Source organism: Mastigoproctus giganteus, chromosome 13, assembly GCF_048544385.1.
Source record: "Mastigoproctus giganteus isolate SK-2022 chromosome 13, ASM4854438v1, whole genome shotgun sequence".
Classification (NCBI taxonomy): Eukaryota; Metazoa; Arthropoda; class Arachnida; order Uropygi; family Thelyphonidae; genus Mastigoproctus; species Mastigoproctus giganteus.
This window is the reverse complement of record NC_143587.1, coordinates 120,169,102-120,188,176: the sequence shown is the minus strand read 5'-3', so window position 1 is coordinate 120,188,176 and position 19,075 is coordinate 120,169,102. Positions and strand designations below refer to the sequence as shown.

Genomic DNA, 19,075 nt, shown 5'->3' with positions numbered 1-19,075 from the left:
AACAGAGCATTTAAAAACAAAAATGTAATTAAAGATTTCTATTATCAATGACAACTATTAGCTTCAGTACTTCTATACAAAGAAGCAGACACTACAAAAATGGATGTCTTGACTTCGAACCAACATGATTTTTCTGAAATGTCGGAACTTTTCTGAACTTTTGGCTACAATTATTTTCAGAATGGTCAATTTATATTCCTTTTATTACTTCAATTATGATGCTGTGTTTTAGATTCCAGTTGATAATCTATATATGCAGATATATTTATGTTACAGTTATCACAGTTGCAGTTGTGCTTGTTAACAGGAGAAACTATTTCTTCAAGGATGGGATACACTTAAACAGAAAGCGTGCAAGAATATTTGCAGATGCTATCGGAGCAGAGTTAGGTAGGTCGGAAAACTGCTAGCTTTGGGGGGGGGATACACGGACTAATAGATTAACAGTAGCCGAGGTGAAAGTGATTCTTGCACTGCTTCTATTGAAAAGCAATTGAGCAGCAGCTTGGAAAACAAGGCAATGGGGATTTCCAGGACTGCTGGGAGTCAGTGGGACAAGTAAATACATGGCCTGTGTTATGGTAACTAACAGTAGAAACAGGTGCATGTATACTTGCAAGTACACCAATGCTACGAGTATAGTTAATAAATTCGATGAGCTTGAAGTGCTAGTCAAGACATCACAGGCAGATATTGTTGGGATATCAGAGACTTGATGTCACACAGACATAAGCAGTGCAGAATTGGAATTGGAGGAGTACAATGTGTACAGAAAGGATAGATAGAACAGGAAGGGATATGCTGTTAAAAAACACAATCTAAGAAAGTGCATCCAATCGATGCTGGTTGACAATGCAATGTTGCATCCATTTGGTGTGACATAAGCACAGGGAAAGGAAAAATGAGTAGGTGTATGTTATAGGCCTAATGAATCTGATGAGTATAATGAGCAATTATGTAGAGAAAGTGGGCCAGTAAATCAGAGTGTCTTATAATGGGAGATTTTAATTTCCCAGAGATTGACTGGAATTTGTGGGTTGGTCACTCACACACACTAGCAAGGCATTTGTGGATTTATTGGATGATTGTTTCCTACAGCAGCATGTTCGGGAGGTAGGAGTAATACTCTTGATCAGATTATCAGTAGTGATTCTTCATGCATTAAGAATCTGAAGATAAAGGAACCACTAGGTGGTAGTGATCACAGTGGGCTGAAGTGGGATTTACTCAAAGAGATAACTATCATCAAGGGTAAAGGGAAGGGTTTTTGCTTTCGTAAAGGTGACTACGGCGGTCTGAGACAGTATTTAAATTCTATATGGTGGAACTGAAGACATTAACAACAGCAAATTCAAAATGGGAAGCATTCAAAGAATTATCGTGGAAGCTACTAGGCTTTTCATACCAACTAAGAAATGTTGTTCAAGATTTAGGCCTAAATGGATGTCAGATGAACTAATTAGACATGTGACAGAAGAAAAATGCACGGGATACATATAAAATAACAGGTAACACAGAAGCCTTTGATAGATATAAGCTGGTCTGTAACCAAGTCACAAAGGAGATTAGGCAGGTGAAGGCAGATTACGAGAAATCTTTGGCAAAGGATGCAAAGAAAAACAGCAAAGAGTTCTTTACTTATGTAAACTCTAGAAGGAAGGGAATGAATCAGATTGGTCCACTTGATATCGATGGTTCAACTGTTGATGATCCTGCTCAGGTAGCTACCAAGCTAAATGAATATTTTGCATCTACATTCACACATTAGGAGTTATTCAGGGAGGGGAATGCCAGAGGTGTATTAAACTCTGGTAGTAAGTTGAATAATCTTGTAATAACTGAGAGTAAAGCTGAGGAGAAATTGTTGAAGATAAACATAAGAAAGGCACCTGGGGTGGATGGAATCTATCCAGTTATATTAAAGGAGGCGGCAAAGGAAGTAAGAAAACCCTTAGCCATAATTATGAGAGCTTCCATGGACTCAAGGGAGGTATCCATGAACTGGAGATGTGCAAATGATGAAGGAGGATCAAAGGGAGACATAATTACAGACCTGTTAGTTCAACTTCTGTTTCAGGGAAATTAATGGAGGCACTGGTTAAAGAAGCATTGCAGGATCATCTATACAAGACTTCAGTTATAGCTCAGACACAGAATGGGTTTGTTAATGGGAAGTCTTGTCTGACCAATTTGATTGGATACTATGATGTAGTCACAAAGGAACTGGATGCAAATAATAACTTTGATATCACATATTAGGATCTTAGAAAGGCTTCTGATACTGTTGATACTGCTGTACAATTGGAGCAGTGTGGCATTGGAGGCAAATTGCTGCTATAAAGGGATGGTTGCATGGGAGAAGCCAGTAGTAATCAATGGACACTGCTCTTCGTGGACTAATGTTATCAGTGGAGTCCCTCAGGGTTCAGTATTGGGTCCTTTATTGTTTTCTGTATTTATAAATGATATTGATGATGGTATATCAAGCTTAATAGTAGTAGTAGCATGTAATGCAAGAAAGCAAATGTATGAGCTTATGCAGCATCAGCCAAAAAAAAAAAAAAAAATATCACACCATTCCCTCCAAATGCCTGTCCAGTTCCTCCTTAAATTTATTCAACCTATTAACTTCCACAACGAAAGATGGAAGTTTGTTCCAGCAATTAACCACCCGCTGGCTAAAGGCAAATTTCCGCACATCTAATCTACATCTGTCTTTTCTTAATTTGAATTTATGCCCCCTTAGGTTCGTAATCTGAACTAGTGGAAGGATCCCATCAGAATTCAGCGTGCTGAATCCATTCAAGGCCTTATACACCTCAATCAGATCACCGCGCAGGTGCCTAGTCTCCAGCCACTGCAATTTGCAGAACTTAAGCCTCTCTTGATAAGAGGATCCCTTCATTCCCCTCACCAATCTTGTTGCCCTTCTCTGTACACGCTCAAGTAAATCTACATCCTTCCTAAAATGAGGCCTCCACACCTGTAGGCAGTACTCAAGGCATGGCCTGCCCATTGCCTTATACAGAGGGATAATCACCTCCTTTTCCCTGCTAGCAAAATTCCTATATATCATTGACAAAACCCCATGACCTGCCCTGGCAGCGTGTCTGCATTGCTCAGAAAACTTCATATCTGCCTGCACAATTACTCCTAGGTCTTTTTCATTTTCTACCACCTTAAGTGTAGTACCACACAGTTGGTACGTTTCTCTGGGGTTACTTCTACCCAAATGCAGTACTTTGCATTTGTCAAGGTTAAACTTCAGTTGCCACTTCTTAGCCCATCTGCCCAAATTATCTAGATCCTGTTGCAGTAGCACACTGTCATTAACAACCCTGCCAATCTTTGTATCATCTGCAAACTTCGACACTAAGTCTGATATACCTTCATCAATATCATTGATAAATATACAAAACAACAGTGGACCTAACACCGAACCCTGTGGGACTCCACTAATAACATTAGTCCAAGAAGGGTAGCACCCACTGATTACCACCCTCTGTCTTCTCCCACTTAACCATCCTTTTATCCATTGTAGCAACTTACCCTTAATACCATTCTGCTCCAATTTGTACAATAGTCTTCCATGCGCAACAGTGTCAAAAGCTTTCCTGAAATCCAAATATATGATATCAAAATTATTTTTTGCATCCAGTTCCTTTGTAACCAAATCATAATATCCTATCCATCATAATGTCCAAGTTTGCAGACGATATGAAGGTTGCCAGGGTTGCTAATGACACTATGCTGCTGCAACAGGATCTACAAAAGTTGAGAAGATGGGCTGAGAGGTGGCAAATGAAGTTTAACATTGACAAATGCAAAGTACTACATATGGGAAGCAATAACCCCAGAGTAACGTATCAACTCTGTGGTACGACACTGACAGTGGTAGAGAATGAAAAGGACCTGGGGTAATTTTTCAGGGAAATATGAAGTTTTCTGAGCAGTGCAGACAGCCTGCAAACGTAGCTCATGGTGTCTTGTCAACGATATACAGGAATTTTTCTAGTAGCGCTAAGGAGGTGATTATTCCCCTGTATAAGGCAATGGTCAGGCCACACCTTTAGTACTGTATACAGGTCTTGGAGGCCTCATTTTAAGAAGGATGTAGAGCTGCTGGAATGAGTACAGAGAAGGGCAACAAGATTGAATGGGATTGCTCTTACAAAGAAAGACTTAACTTTTGCAAATTAGAGTGTCTGGAGACTAGGCACCTGTGAGGTGATCTGATTGAGGAATATAAAGGTTTGAATGGTTTGAGCATGCTCAATGCTGATGGGATTTTTCCTCTTGCTCAGAATAATCACCTAAGAGGGCATAAATTCAAATTGAGGAAAGTCATTTGTAGGATAAATGTGTGGAGGTTTGCCTTTATCCAGTGGGTGTTTGATTGCCGGAACAAATTTCCATCTGTGGTAGAAGTTGATAGCTTAAATAGATTCAAGGCAGAACTTGACAAACATTTGGAGTGAGTGGATGGGTGAAATAAGGTTTTTTTTTTTTTTTTTTTGTGGCTGATGCTATATAAGCTTGCTTTCTTGCATCACGTGCCTTTGCTAATCACTGATCTGATTACTGTAATGATTATTATTCTGATTATTTCTATCAAGCAACATATTTTCTGTATTTTTTTTTATAAGGAACCATTCATATGCATTCTAGAAGATGATTTTTAACTTTCTGAACCCTCCCCCCCCATCTCTTCCTGTGAACACTTTTAAAAACAGCTGATCTTCCTATTATTATGTAATGAAATACTCTAGTTCAAGTCGCACTGTTTATTTTTTTTTTTATGAGAAAAATTTGCTAAGTAACATTCATGCTCCACTCATAACACAATGTTTTATCTACCTGCCACTCCCTTTGTGTTGCATAATTTGTGGATGGCCATTAATTCACCGCTTTCAGTCATGAATGAAAACCAGAGGCAATTTTTATTTTTGTACTAACTCTGCTAGTAACAAACTTCATTACTAGCATGCTGAATTTGCTGAGAATTTCTTATCATCTGTCTTATAGCTTGCCTGACCTCTTTTGTGACTTTATTACAGATTAGTTTATAACTACTAGAGGCTTCTGTTTCACCTGATAATTTATATGCATCCTATGCTTTTTACTTCTCTGCCACAAGTCTCATAAGTTCATCTGACATCCATTTAGGTCTAAGCCTGGAATGATATTTCTGAGTTGGTATGAAATGCCTAGTAGCTTTATAATTTTTTCCCATTTAGAATTTGCTGTTGGTAGCATTATCAGACAGTACCAATGTACAGAATTGATAAACTGTTTGTCTGTTTGTTATTTGGTTTTTAGGAGCATTAGCAACTAAGGCCATATTGCTACGGGATATGCGGTGGTCATTCCCTGACCTTTCCGCATCATCCGTATTTGGTGGTGACGGGCTCGAATTGATAAACTGTGGGAAACTATTGTAGTCACCTTTATGAATGAAAAGCCCTTACCTTGACAGTAGTGTAGTTGCATCTTTATGTAAATCTCACATCAGCACGCTGTGATAACAGCTACCCAGAGAATCCTTTACTTGAAGATTTTTTTTTATGTGTGAAGAATTGCTGCTGATAATTAAATCAAGAGCATTGCTTCCTCTTGTTACCTCTGTAACATGCTGCTATAGAAAACATAAAGACATCAAATAAATCCACAAAAATCTTGCTATTGTGGAAGCAACAAACCCATAAGTTCCAGCCGATAATTGGAAAGTTAAGATCCCTATTATAAGACATTCTGATTTACTGGCCCACTATTTCTCTGTATGGTTGTTTGTTATAGTCATCACAGTCATTAGGCCTATAACACATTCAAATGCTCATTTTTGTTTCCCAGTGCTTATGTTACACCAAACTGAGTCAATATTGCACTGGCCATCCATGTCGACTGGAAGGACTGCCTTAGATTTTATATGCTTCTTAACTAAGACCATACCACCCTACCTATCCTGTGTCATTTTTCTGTACACATTGTACTCTGCATATTTGGAAAGGAGAAGTGTCAATGTATCACCAGTACATTGGTACTTATTATTAAACCATTTTTCGTTCGAATCTTGCAGCCATTGTTTTTGTATATAGTGGTAGGAAACTCAAATTTTTAATTGAAGTAGCTCTAACGTATAATTATAAAACAGTAATACGCTTCACTGTTTCGATTAGATAACGGAGTATTGACATTTAATTAATTTAATTTATTGATCTTATTAATTTAAAATAGCATGCCCCAGACTAGAGCAGCAAAGCAACGGGCACAAAGTGGCAGGAGTGCTGTGACTCGGGGAAGAACTGATGAGGGCGATTCTCCAACGCATCACAGCCTAAAAAAATGTGCAACTTGTGAAATGTTTGCCGAACTCTGTGGAACGGAACATGATATTGCCATGGGGGATGTCTCTGTGTGTGTGATGTAAGGAAATCAGGCGACAACTCAGCGTTATGGGCCTATATGAGAGCTTGAAGGACAGGGTGGATGCCCTCAAAGGATCTAAATTGAGGGGGGCCCATCAGGCTCTCAGCTGCCCACACCAACGACTTGGACATCACGCAACACAGTGGCAACCCCCAAGGCAGAATGCACTGGTCCCACAGGACCTAGTAGTTGTTGGTGCTCTATTGTCAGGAAAACAGGGTACATGCTTTGTAAAAAGGATAGGTGGAACAGGACCAGGGTATGTCTGCCAGGGGCAAAGGCTGATGACATTGTAGAGCTGATATCATCTTTTAAGGGCACAAAAAGTGATATAGTTGTACACGTTGGCACTAATGATATTAAGAGTAGGAGACAGGCAGAATTACTTAACAAGTACGGGTCACTGGTGAAAAAAAAGTCGTGAATTAGGGTTGAATTTGAAAGTGTCTGCAATTCTGCCCAGACACGATAGAAGGGAGTATATGATGAGCCTTGTTGATCAATTTGGCCCTGGAAAGATTGTGCAAGGGTCAAGGGATAGAATTTTTTTCAGCCTGGTCTGTACTTGCTAACAGGAGAGACTGCTTCTACAGGGATGGGATACACTTAAATAAAAAGGGTGCAAGAATATTTGCTGATGCTATCGAGGCAGTGTTAGGTGGGTCGGAAAACTGATAGCTTGGGGGATACAAGGACTAATAGTTGAACAGTAGTCGCAGGCAGAGGTGAAGGTGATTCTTGCACGACTTCTATTAGAATAAGTAGCAACCTGGAGCGAGGGGTGTTGGGGTTTCAGGGATGGATGGCAGTCATTGTGAAATATGTGGGTATATGGAATGTGTTAGGGAAATTAAGAATAGGAATAGGAGCATGTATACCAATGCTAGAAGTATAGTAAATAAATTTCATGAATTTGAAGTGTTGGTCAAGACATCAAAGGTGGATATTGTTGGGATAGCAGAGACGTGGTGTCACACAGATATAAGGAATGCAGAACTGGAATTTGGGGAGTACAATGTGTACAGTAAGGATATACAGGATAGAAAGGGAGGAGGTGTTATGCTGTTAATTAAGAAAAACAAAATCAAAAGAAGTGCATCCAGTTGATATAGATGAACAGTGCACTGTTGAGTCAGTTTGGTGTGTCAAGCACTGCAAAAGCAAAAATAAGAGGAGGAAGTGTGTTATAGGCCTAATGACTCGAATGAGTACAATGAAAAGTTGTACAGACAAAAAGCGTGGGCTAGTAAATCAGAATGTCTTATAATGGGGGATTTTAACTTCCCAGATATTGACATGGAACTAGTGGGTTGGTCATTCGCACACTAGTCAGATTTTTGTGGATTTATTGGATGATTGTTTTCTGCAGCAGCATGTTTGAGAGGCAACCAGAGAGAGTAATACTCTTGATCTGGTATCAGCAGTGATCATTCGTGTATTAAGAATTTGCAGATAAAGGAACCTCTAGGTGACAGTGAGCACAGTGTACTAATGTGGGATTTACTTAAAGATTTAACTACCATCAAGGGTAAAGGAAAAAGTTTTTGCTTCCGTAAAGGTGAGTACACTGGTCTCAAAGTTTTTAAATTCTGTACAGTGGGATCAACTGACTATGCTACCAACAGTAAATTCTAAGTGGGAAGCATTCAAGGAATTAATCGTGGATGCTACTAAAAGTTTCATACCTATTAAGAAATATTGTTCAAGATTTAGACCTAAATGGTTATCTAATGAGACTCGTAACATAGAAGAAAAATGCATGGGATGCATAAAAATTATCAAGCGACTCAGAAGTCTATGGCAGATATAAGCTAGTCTGTACCCAGGTAAAAAAGGAGGTTAGGCAGGCAAAGGCAGATTAAGAGAAATTCTTGGCAAAAGATGCTAAGAAAAACAGCAAGGATTTCTTTACTTACATAAACTCTAAAAGGAAGGGGATGAATTTGATTGGTCCACTTGACATCGATGGTTCGAGTGTTGATGATCCTGCTCAGATAGCAAACAAACTGAATGAGTATTTCGCATCTACATTCACACATGAGGAATTATTAAGGTTTGAAAATGGCAGAAGGTTATCAAATTGTAGCAGGATATTTAATGATTTTGTAATAACAGAGAAAAGTGGAGGAGAAATTGTTGAAGTTAAACATAAGGAAAGCACCTGGGGTGGATGGGATCTATCCAGTTATATTAAAGCAGGCGGCAAAGCAACTAAGCAAACCCTTACCCATAATTATGAGAGCATCCTTGGACTCAGGGGAGGTTCCTACAGACTGGAGATGTGCAAATGTGTCCCCAATTCACAAAGGGGGATAGAAGGGTGACACGAGTAATTACAGACCAGTTAGTTTAACTTCTATTGCAGGTAAAATAATGGAGTCACTGGTTAAAGATGCATTGGAGGATCATCTATACAAGACTGCAGCAATAATTCAGACACAGCATGGGTTTGTTAAGGGAAAGCCTTGTCTGACAAATCTGATAGGATATTATGATAGGATATAAAAAAAAAGGAACTAGATGCAACAAATAATTTTGATATCGTATATTTGGATTTCAGGAAAGCAATTGACACTGTTGCACATTAGCATTAGTAGAGACATTTCATGCAAGAAAGCAAGCTTACGCAGCATAAGCCAAAAAAAAAAAAATAATAAAAAATAAATAAATAATAACCACTTCCACTTCACCCCTTCTTTCGTTCGAAATACCTGTCCAGCTGAGCCTTAAACTTATTTAGGCTATCAACTTCCACGACAAGGGATGGAAGTCTGTTCCACCAACCAACCACCCGCTGGCTAAAGGCAAATTTCCTCATGTCTATCCTACATCCGTCTTTCCTCAATTTGAATTTATGCCCTCTCAGGTGATTATTCTGAGCAAGAGGAAGAATCCCATCAGCATTGAGCGTGCTCAAACCATTCAAGGCTTTATACACCTCTATCAGATCATCTTGCTGGTGCCTAGTCTCCAGACACTTTAATTTGCAAAACTTAAGCCTTTCTTCGTAAGAGCACCCCTTTGTTCCATTCAGTAATCTTGTTGCACTTCTCTGTACTCGTTCCAGCATCTCTACATCCTTTTTGAAATGAGGCCTCCAGACCTGTATACAGTACTCTAGGTGTGGCCTGACCATTGCCTTACACAAGGGAATAATCACCTCCTTATCCCTGCTAGAAAAATTCCTATACAGTGAAACTTCCCTTTAACGGACAGCCATGGGGAACGAAAATTGTCCGTTAGAGAGAAGTGTCCGCTAACAAGAAGTCTGAGGGAGAAAAAAAAAAAAAAAAAAAAAAAATAGAAAAATCGTTAAACGTTTAATGTAAAATTAAATTAAAATATATACAGATTTTGAACAATATTTTTGTAAATAATATACATACAATTGTGCTATGCATATTATGACTTTATCTTAAGAAAAATACATACAGTAATCACTTATTTTCTTCTGCACCTTCTTCCGGCTGATAATTTTGTTTTCAACATTTTTTTGGATTGAAGAAACCATCGAAAGTCCTTCAGTATCTTCTTCAGCAGCTAAAAACATTTTTAAAATTGATTTGTATGAGCGCTTCTTCTATTTTCATCGGTGGTTCGTCGTTAATATGTTCTTCGACAGAATGACCTTCCATTTCTTCTTCCTCATGAGGAACTTCTTGAAAAATATCGATGATAATGTCATTGATATCTAGAGCACCATCTTCTGTAGTGAGGTTCGAGTCTATATCTTTGTAGCCAGTGTCACTTGTAGATGAAGTATCGTACATTATCAATAGATGTTGAAGTTCTTGTTCTTCTTGGTGCTCCACATTGCTGTTCACAACTTCAATTTTTGCGTTTGAGAAGCCAGACTTTACAAAACAGTTCATGACAGTTTGTTTTCTAATTGTGTTTACTGAAGAGGAAATCCACTGAATCGCATCTAGGATGCTGATTTTCTTTGCAAGGTCACTCGCACATGTTACATCATTCATGTTTGCAGTGAGATGTCTTAAAACACATTTTGTGTAATGAAGTTTAAATTTTTTTATTATCTCTTGACCCAAGGGCTGACACTCTGCAGATGTGTTTGGTGGCAGAAAAACGATTTGAATGTTGGAGAATTCAATGTGCGGGTGAGATGCAGCATTATTCCATGAAAAGAATAATTTTTCTGTTTTGACAAATCATGTTTTGGTTAAAGTGACTTATCCATTCGCTCATGATATCTCGTGTCATCCACGCTTTTTTATTAGACTTCCAGTCAACATTCAAAAGATTCAACTTTATGCCCTTGAAACAACGAGGATTTTGTGGGTTTCCTATAACAAGAGGTTGTTCAAAGTCTCCCAGCATATTTGTACACAATAGTACAGTCAAGCGTTCCTTAGAAATTTTTCCGCCCTGGCACTTTTCATTTTTTAGACTCATTGTTTTTTCAGGAAGAGCTTTAAAAAACAACCCTGTTTCGTCACAGTTGTAAATACCCTTAGCTTCAAAATCACGACATAAATCATCCAATTTGACGGTCCACTCTGTTACAACCCCAGTATCAACAGATCCACCTTCACCACTTACGGTTTTCCAAGAAATTTTATGCCGAGTTTTGAACTTGTCTAGCCATCCCACGGAAGCTTTGAACTCATTTACTCCCATAGATTTTGCAACCTCCAAAGCCTTTTCCCTAATAATAGGCCCATTAATGGGAATTTTTTTAGCACATTCGCGACAAAACCACTCATACGTAACATTGTCAATTTGAAGTCCAACAGTTTTCGGGAATGATTTTTGAAAATGATCGTTTCCGTGTTGCCAAAATTGTTTGAGCAGTTAATTTTTTTTTTCCCTTTAGGATGTTGCTTACCTGCGTCTTCCCGATTTTGAATTTTGCAGCGAGATTGCGAACACTATTTTTTTGCCGATCATACGCATTAATGAGTTCGACTTTATATTTTAAAGTTAAATGTTTACGAGAAGACATTGTGCACTTCACATGACACTGAACAAAACTGAAACAGAAAATACGAAAGGCCGACCATATTCAACCCTCCCCCCCCCCTGCACACACTGAATTCATCAGAAGTTTTACATGTGCCTTAAAATTCTTGAAAAAGGGTTTAGAACCGCGACGTAAACCTTGATAAAATTCAGAGAATCGGAAATAGAAAATAAACACACGATCGAGGCAATACGTGGAAGAAACGTTCCTAGAAAAAGGGCCGTGAGCTCGCTAGCTGTCCGTAGTGGGGAGATTGTTGTTTGTTTGTTGTTTGGTTTTTAGGAGCATTAGCCACTAAGGCCATATTGCTCTGGGATATGCGGTGGTCATTCCCTGACCTTTCCGCATCCTCCATATTTGGTGGTGACGGGCTCGAACCCCAGTCTAATCAAGAAGCGTGTGCTATGCACTGCTGCTCCTTCCCACCTGGCTACGGAGGCACCGTAGTGGGGAGATCAAATTAAGTGCTAATCTAAACGAAACAGTGCAGATTGCCTGTCCGCGCCCGTTACAGAGAATGTCCGCTAGACAGAAGCTGCAAACACGTTAAAACCAATAGGTGAGTTGGGGAATTTGAAAATGTCCTTTGTAGAGAGATGTCCGTTAACGAGAGGTGTCCGTTAGAAGTTTCACTGTATATCATTGACAATACACCATGAGCTATTCTTGCAGCCCGTCTGCACTACTCAGAAAACTTCATATCTGCCTGCAACAACCACCCTAGGTCCCTTTCATTCTCTACCACTGTCAGTGTAGTACCACAGAGTCGATACGTTGGTCTGGGGTTGCTGTTTCCCATATGTAGTACTTTACATTTGTCAATGTTAAACTTCATTTGCCACCTCTCAGCCCAACCTTTCCAGATCCTGTTGCAGTAGCATAGTGTCAGTAGTGTCCTTGACAACCCTGCCAACCTTCGTATCGTCTGCAAACTTGGACATTAAGCTTGATATACCATCATCAATATCATTTCTTCAATATCTTGATATACCATCATCAATATCATTTATAAATACAGAAAACAATAATGGACCCAATACTGAACCCTGAGGGACTCCTCACTAATAAACATTAGTCCACGATGAGCAGTGTCCATTGATTACCACTCTGTCTTCGCCCCCTCAACCACCCCTTTATCCATAGCAGCAATTTGCCTCCAATGCCACACTGCTCCAATTTGTGCAGCAGTCTTCCATGTGCAACAGTATCAAAAGCCTTTCTAAGATCCAAGTATATAATATCAAAATTATTCCCTGCATCCAGTTGTTTTGTGACTGCATCATAGTATCCAATCAAATTGGTCAGGTAAGACTTCCCCTTAACAAAACCATGCTGTGTCCAAGCTATAACTGAAGTCTTGTCTAGATGATCCTGCAGTGCTTCTTTAACCAGTGCCTCCATTAATTTTCCAGTAACAGAAGTTAAACTAACAGGTCTATAATTACTTGTGTCGCCCTTTGATCCTCTTTTTTGTGAATTGGGGTCACATTTGCACATCTCCAGTCCATGGGTACTTCTCCTGAGTCCAAGGAAGTTCTCATAATTATGGCTAAGGGTTTGCTTACTTCCTTTGCTGCCCCCTTTAATATAACTGGATAGATCCCATCCACCCCCAGGTGCCTTTCTTGTATTTATCTTCAACAATTTCTCCACTTTACTCTCAGTTATTACAAGATTCTCTAGCTTCCTGCCAGAGTTGAATACACCTCTGGCATTTCCCTCGCTGAATAACTACTCATGTGTGAATGTCGATGCAAAATATTCATTTAGTTTGTTAGCTACCTGAGCAGGATCATCAACAGTTGACCCATCGATATCAAGTGGACCAATCAATTCATCCCCTTCCTTCTAGAGTTTACATAAGTAAAGAACTCTCTGCTGTTTTTCTTAGCATCCCTTACCAAAGATTTCTTGTAATCTGCCTTCGCCTGCCTAACCTCCTTTGTAACTTGGTTACAGATCAAGTATCTATCATAGGCTTCTGTGTCACGTGTTAATTTGTATGTCCATGCATTTTTGTTCTCTGCGATATGTCTCATTAGTTCATGTGACATCCACTTAGGCCTAAGCCTTGAACAATATTTCTTAGTTGGTATGTAAAGCCTAGTAGCTTCCAAGATAAGTTCTTTGAATGCTTCCCATTTTGAATTTGCTGTTGGTAACATCATCAGTTGGTCCCACTGTATAGAATTTAAATACTGTCTCAGTCAATCGTAGTCGCCTTTACGAAAGCAATAACCCTTCCCTTTACCCCTATGGTAGTTACCTCTGAGTAAATCCCACTTCAGCACACTGTGATCACTGCCACCTAGTGGTTCATTTACCTGCAGATTCTTAATGCATGAAGAATCACTACTGATAATAAAATCAAGAGAATTACTCCCTCTAGTTGCCTCCTGAACATGCTGATGTAGAAAACAATCATCCAATAAATCCACAAAAGCCTTGCTAGTGTGTGAGTGACTAGCCCCAAATTCCAGTCAATATCTGGGAAATTAAAATCCCCCATTATAAGACTCTCTCATTTACTGGCCCACTCTATTTCCCTGTACAGTTTCTTATTATACTCATCAGAGTCATTAGGCCTATAGCACATTCCTACTCTCAATTTTGATCCCCCAATGCTTATGTCACACCAAACTGACTCGACACTGCACTGTCCAGCAATGTCGGCAGCAATGGAAGACTACTGTACAAATTGGAGCAGAATGGTATTAAGGGTAAGTTGCTACAATGGATAAAAGGATGGTTGAGTGGAAGAAGACAGAGGGCAGTAATCATTGGGTGCTGCTCTTCGTGGACTAATGTTTTTACTGGAGTCATACAGGGTTCGGTATTGGATCCACTGTTGTTTTGTATATTTATCAATGATATTGATGAGGGTATATCAGGCTTAATGTCGAAGTTTGCAGATTATTCAAAGGTTGGCAGAGTTGTTAATAACTGTAATGGCAGTGTGCTACTGCAACAGGATCTAGATAATTTGGGCAGATGGGCTAAGAAGTGGCAACTGAAGTTTAACCTTGTCAAATGCAAAGTACTGCATATTGGTAGAAGTACCCCCAGAGAAACGTACCAACTGTGCGGTACTACACTTACGGTGGTAGAAAATGAAAAAGATCTGGCAGTAATTGTGCAGTCAGATCTGCAGTTTTCTGAGCAATGCAGACAGGCTGCCAGGGCACGTCATGGGGTTTTGTCAATGATATATAGGAATTTTGCTAGCAGGGAAAAGGAGGTAGTAGTGGTGGTGGCAGCGGCATGTGATGCAAGAAAGAAAGCGTATGAGCTTATGCAGCATCAGCCAAAAAAAAAAAAATATCACACCATTCCCTCCAAATGCCTGTCCTGCTTCTCCTTAAATTTATTCAACCTATCAACATCCACAATGACAGATAGAAGTTTGTTCCAGCAATTAACCACCAGCAATTAATAACTCAGAAGAAAGTGAAACATAAGAAAGGAATCTGGGGTGGTGGGATCTATCCAATTATATTAAGGAAGTCAGCGAACCCTTAGCCATAATTATGAGATTATCTTTAGATTCAGAGGAGGTTCCCACGGACTGGAGATGTGCAAATGTATCTCAAATTCACAGGGGGGGGGGAAGAGGTGGAACAATCAGTGAAAACGAGTAATTACAGACCTGTTAGCTTAACTTCTGTTTCAGAGAAAATAATGGAGTCACTGGTTAAAGAAATAATGGAGAACCACTTAAACTAGATTGCAGTTATAACTCCGATACAGCATGGGTTTGTTAAGGGGAAATTCTTTTCTGACTAATTTGACCAGATACTATAATGAAATCAAAGCAAATTAGATGCAAAAAAAATTGATATCATATACAGCCACTCCCCAGTTAACGTAAGGGTTGCGTTCCATGGAACTACTACATAAAATCGGATTTTATGTTAAGTCGGAATTTCCCCCATGCTTGTGCAGCACACGCAACTGTGCTCGCTGAACTGATTGATCAAAAAAAGATGCGGTGAAGATGCAGAGATGGGGTAAATCCCTGCTGCCATTAGATCTAAAAATACTCTGAATCAAAACAGAAATGTTCAACGAACATGTAAATAGAATTATTTATTGTATTTATTCAATTTTTTTATCTCATGCACAGGAAAAATTACAAAAGCGTACAATTTAAAATTTTAAAAATTACAAAAAAAAAAAAGGGAGGAAACAGGTATAACATCAGTAAGTTTTACCTCTCAAGCATTTCCAGAATCAACATCTTCAGCTGATAAATACCCGGCTGTGGAGATTTAGAAGGGGTTGGCCGCTCAACCTTCCAAAAGAACATATTAATGGATAAAGGATATTTTTCTTTTCATCATAATTTTTTTTTTGCAAGCAAGCATATCATTCACCTTTCTGTTAACTTATAAGGATCGTTCACTGTCAGGATCTATCTTCTCAAACCTCGCTACTGTCAATGCAATTTCACGAAATGCCATTGCCATCTCTCTGGTGATGAAGCATCTAGGCTCCTCATTTGGTTCATCTTGAGCTGAGTCAGCATTTTCTTCTTTCACCATCGCTGCCTGCAAGTCAATAAGTTCTTCGTTAGATAATTCCTTCTCTTCTTCCTCTAAACTTCACATCTTTGACAACAACCTCCAACTGAAGTAGCTCTGCAACCTTTACAATCTTATCTGTAACCTCTTCATATGATTTGTCTTTTTTAAATCTTTCAAAGCCTTTTACGTACTGCAAGTATATTTTCTTCCATGTGCCATTTAAACAACTTTTAGTAATTTCTGCCAGGCGTCATTAATGTATAAGATGGTGTGGTAAATATTGTAAGATTTCCAAAAGTCTCTTAAGGTAAGATTTTTCTCACAGTCTACTGCAGACAATGCCTGAGCAAATGTTATGCATAAATAGTATGCTTTTAAATTTGAAATAACACCCTGATCCATAGGTTGGATGAGTGAAGTTGTTTTTTCAACTTTTTTTCAATATTTTTCAACCTTGGAAATGAAGCAGCATTTAAACCAATCCTCCAAGAGATATTGTTATCATTGCTCTCTGGTTCGATCGAAAATGCACTGGTACGGTGGCTTTATTGATGCCAAGGGATTTTCAGAGTGGTACACAAGCAGTGGTATTAATTTGTAATCTCCCACTACATTAGCCCCAAGCAAGAGTGTGGCCCTATCTTTTGAAGCCTTGAAACCTGGCATTGTCTTTTCCTCTTTGGCAATGTATGTTCAATCTGGCATTTTTTTTCCAATACAGAGCAGTCTTGCCAACGTTAAAAATTTGCTGCATTGAATAGCTGCCTTCAGCAATAATTTTTTCAACACATCACAAAATTTCTCTGCAGCTGCAGAATCAGCTCTGGTGATTTCACTGAATACTTTAATGTTTGGAAACCAGTGCGATTCTTGAACCTATTAAACCTCCCATTGCTTGTCACGAACTTGGCTTGGGGTTCACCATACTTATCCTTAATATCTTCATAAATACTCCTTGCTTTTGCTTGAATGGCCATTGGACTCAGGGGGACTCGCTTCTGAATCTGATTTTCCATCCGTATTATTAATAGCTGTTTCATCTTCGATATAGCACCTGAACACTTTTGTGATCACTGTTGATCTTAAGTGAACTATAAAAAAAATGAAATTGCTAAACTCAGCAATGATTGATTAAACTAAGCTGAAGGTTAATCTAAAAAAATAATTCCTTCCAAGAAAATAAAATATGTTCACTTATAAATTATTCCTATCAAATAGACCAATTCCTTATTACTTGAGTTATGAGGACACATATTAGCAAGTTGGAGTATAGATGTGGGAAAAATTTTTTTTTTTTTTTTTTTGCTAACCATAGCATTAATATAGCTTCTGATTCTATTATCCCAATAATGGCAGAAAACAAAAAAAAAAAAAAAAAAAAATATATATATATATATATATATATATATATATTTGGGATGCTTTGAGAGAACCTCTACAGAAAGCAGAAATACCAGGTATAAAGAGGCTGCCAGTCTTTGATAACATTGTTGATCCTTTGACATGTTCTTTTATATGCACACTATCCCTTAAAATAGTATTCACTGTTGAAGCAGCAAGACCAAATTCCATGCAATAGATGACAAACTTTGTCCCCCTTCTTAATCATTTTAATCTTCATTTCTAAATCAATTTTGTTTTGTGGCAATGCCAGCACCTGCACTTTGTGTTGGTCCCCTTCCCTTCACATTGTAATACGTAAATAGGAATGAAGAGAAGTTTCCGAAAATTTGATTTTTTATATGATTGAAGATTTCATTTCACCATAATACCATAACGTAAAAACCCACAGAATTCCAGTTATTGGGATTATCGCAAATGCAATAAGATAGTTTACTACCCGTTTATAATAGATTGCACTAACTGAAAGGCCCAAAAAACCAGAAAGTGCATATTGTGTTTGTTTTTTGGTCGTTACCTCCAGAAAAGTATTTTAGAAAAATATAAAGGCATTCAAAATTGAATGCCTTTATATTCTTATCATTCTTATAATGGGAACATATGATAAAGTTTAGTGCAATTTCTATTATAAATATGACCTTTTAGAGAGATAAATAGTTTAGTAATATAGCAAAATTTAACTTCCAAGGACTTGGAACGAATTATAAAAAAAAAAAGTTATTGGGTTCAACATTATGATATTGTCAAAACACCCCCATTTATCCCTACAGATGCAAAATATATTTCCATATTTTTTTTCAGTTTGCACCAGCCGGCAAAAACGTATGTAAAGTCAAATTTTCACAAGTCCAGTATTACTTAAGTCGGGGAGTTATTGTACTTGGATTTCAGGAAATCTTTTGATACTGTTGCACAAATTGGAGAAGCATGGCATTAGGGGTATATTACTGCCATGGATAGAGGGACAGTTGAGTAGACTAGAGTAGTAATCAATGGACTGCTTTTTGTTGACAAAATGTTATTGGTGGAGTTCCCCAGTGTTCAGCCCATTGTTGTTTTCTGTATTTATTAAAGAAATTGATGAAGGCATATAGGGGCTTAACATCCAAGTTTGCAGATGATTCAAAGGTTGGCAAGGTGGTTAATGACAGCAATGACAGTGTACTACTGCAACAGGATCTGGAAAGATTAGGCAGATGAGCTGAGAAATGGCAATTGAAGTTAAACATTGACAAATGCAAAGCACTGCATATATGTAGCAGTCACACAGTAATTTACCAACTGTGTACTCCTACAGTCAGGATAGTGGAAAATGAAAACAACTTTTAGGTAATTGTGCAGTCAGATATGAATTTTCTGAGCAGTGCATAGAAGCTGTCAGGACAGCTCATGGGGTTTTGTCAATTATATACAGGAATTTCGATAGCAGGGAAAGGTGATTATTTCATTGTATAAGGCTGGGTCCGGCAAAATACAGCCCCACAGTACAAATCTGGCCCTTTGCCTGTTTTTTACTGCCTGCGAGCTAAGGATGGGTTTTACATTTTTAAATGATTGAAATAAAAATCGAAAGAAGAACAACAATATTTTGTTATGTGAAAATTTTATGAAATTCAAATTTCAGTGTCCATGAATAAAGTTTAATTGGAACACAACTACACTCATTCGTTTACGTAATGTATATGGCTGCTTTTGCGCTACAACAGCAGATTTGAGTAGTTGCAACAGACATTATGTGGCAGTC

General features: G+C 38.4%; 1 protein-coding gene across 3 annotated transcripts in view; it reads right to left on the bottom strand.

Moving 5' to 3' along the window:
- Hyccin (PI4KA lipid kinase complex subunit hyccin) overlaps positions 1 to 19,075 on the bottom strand; it is a 419,644-nt gene that overhangs the window by 231,027 nt on the left and 169,542 nt on the right. The window lies entirely within an intron of this gene.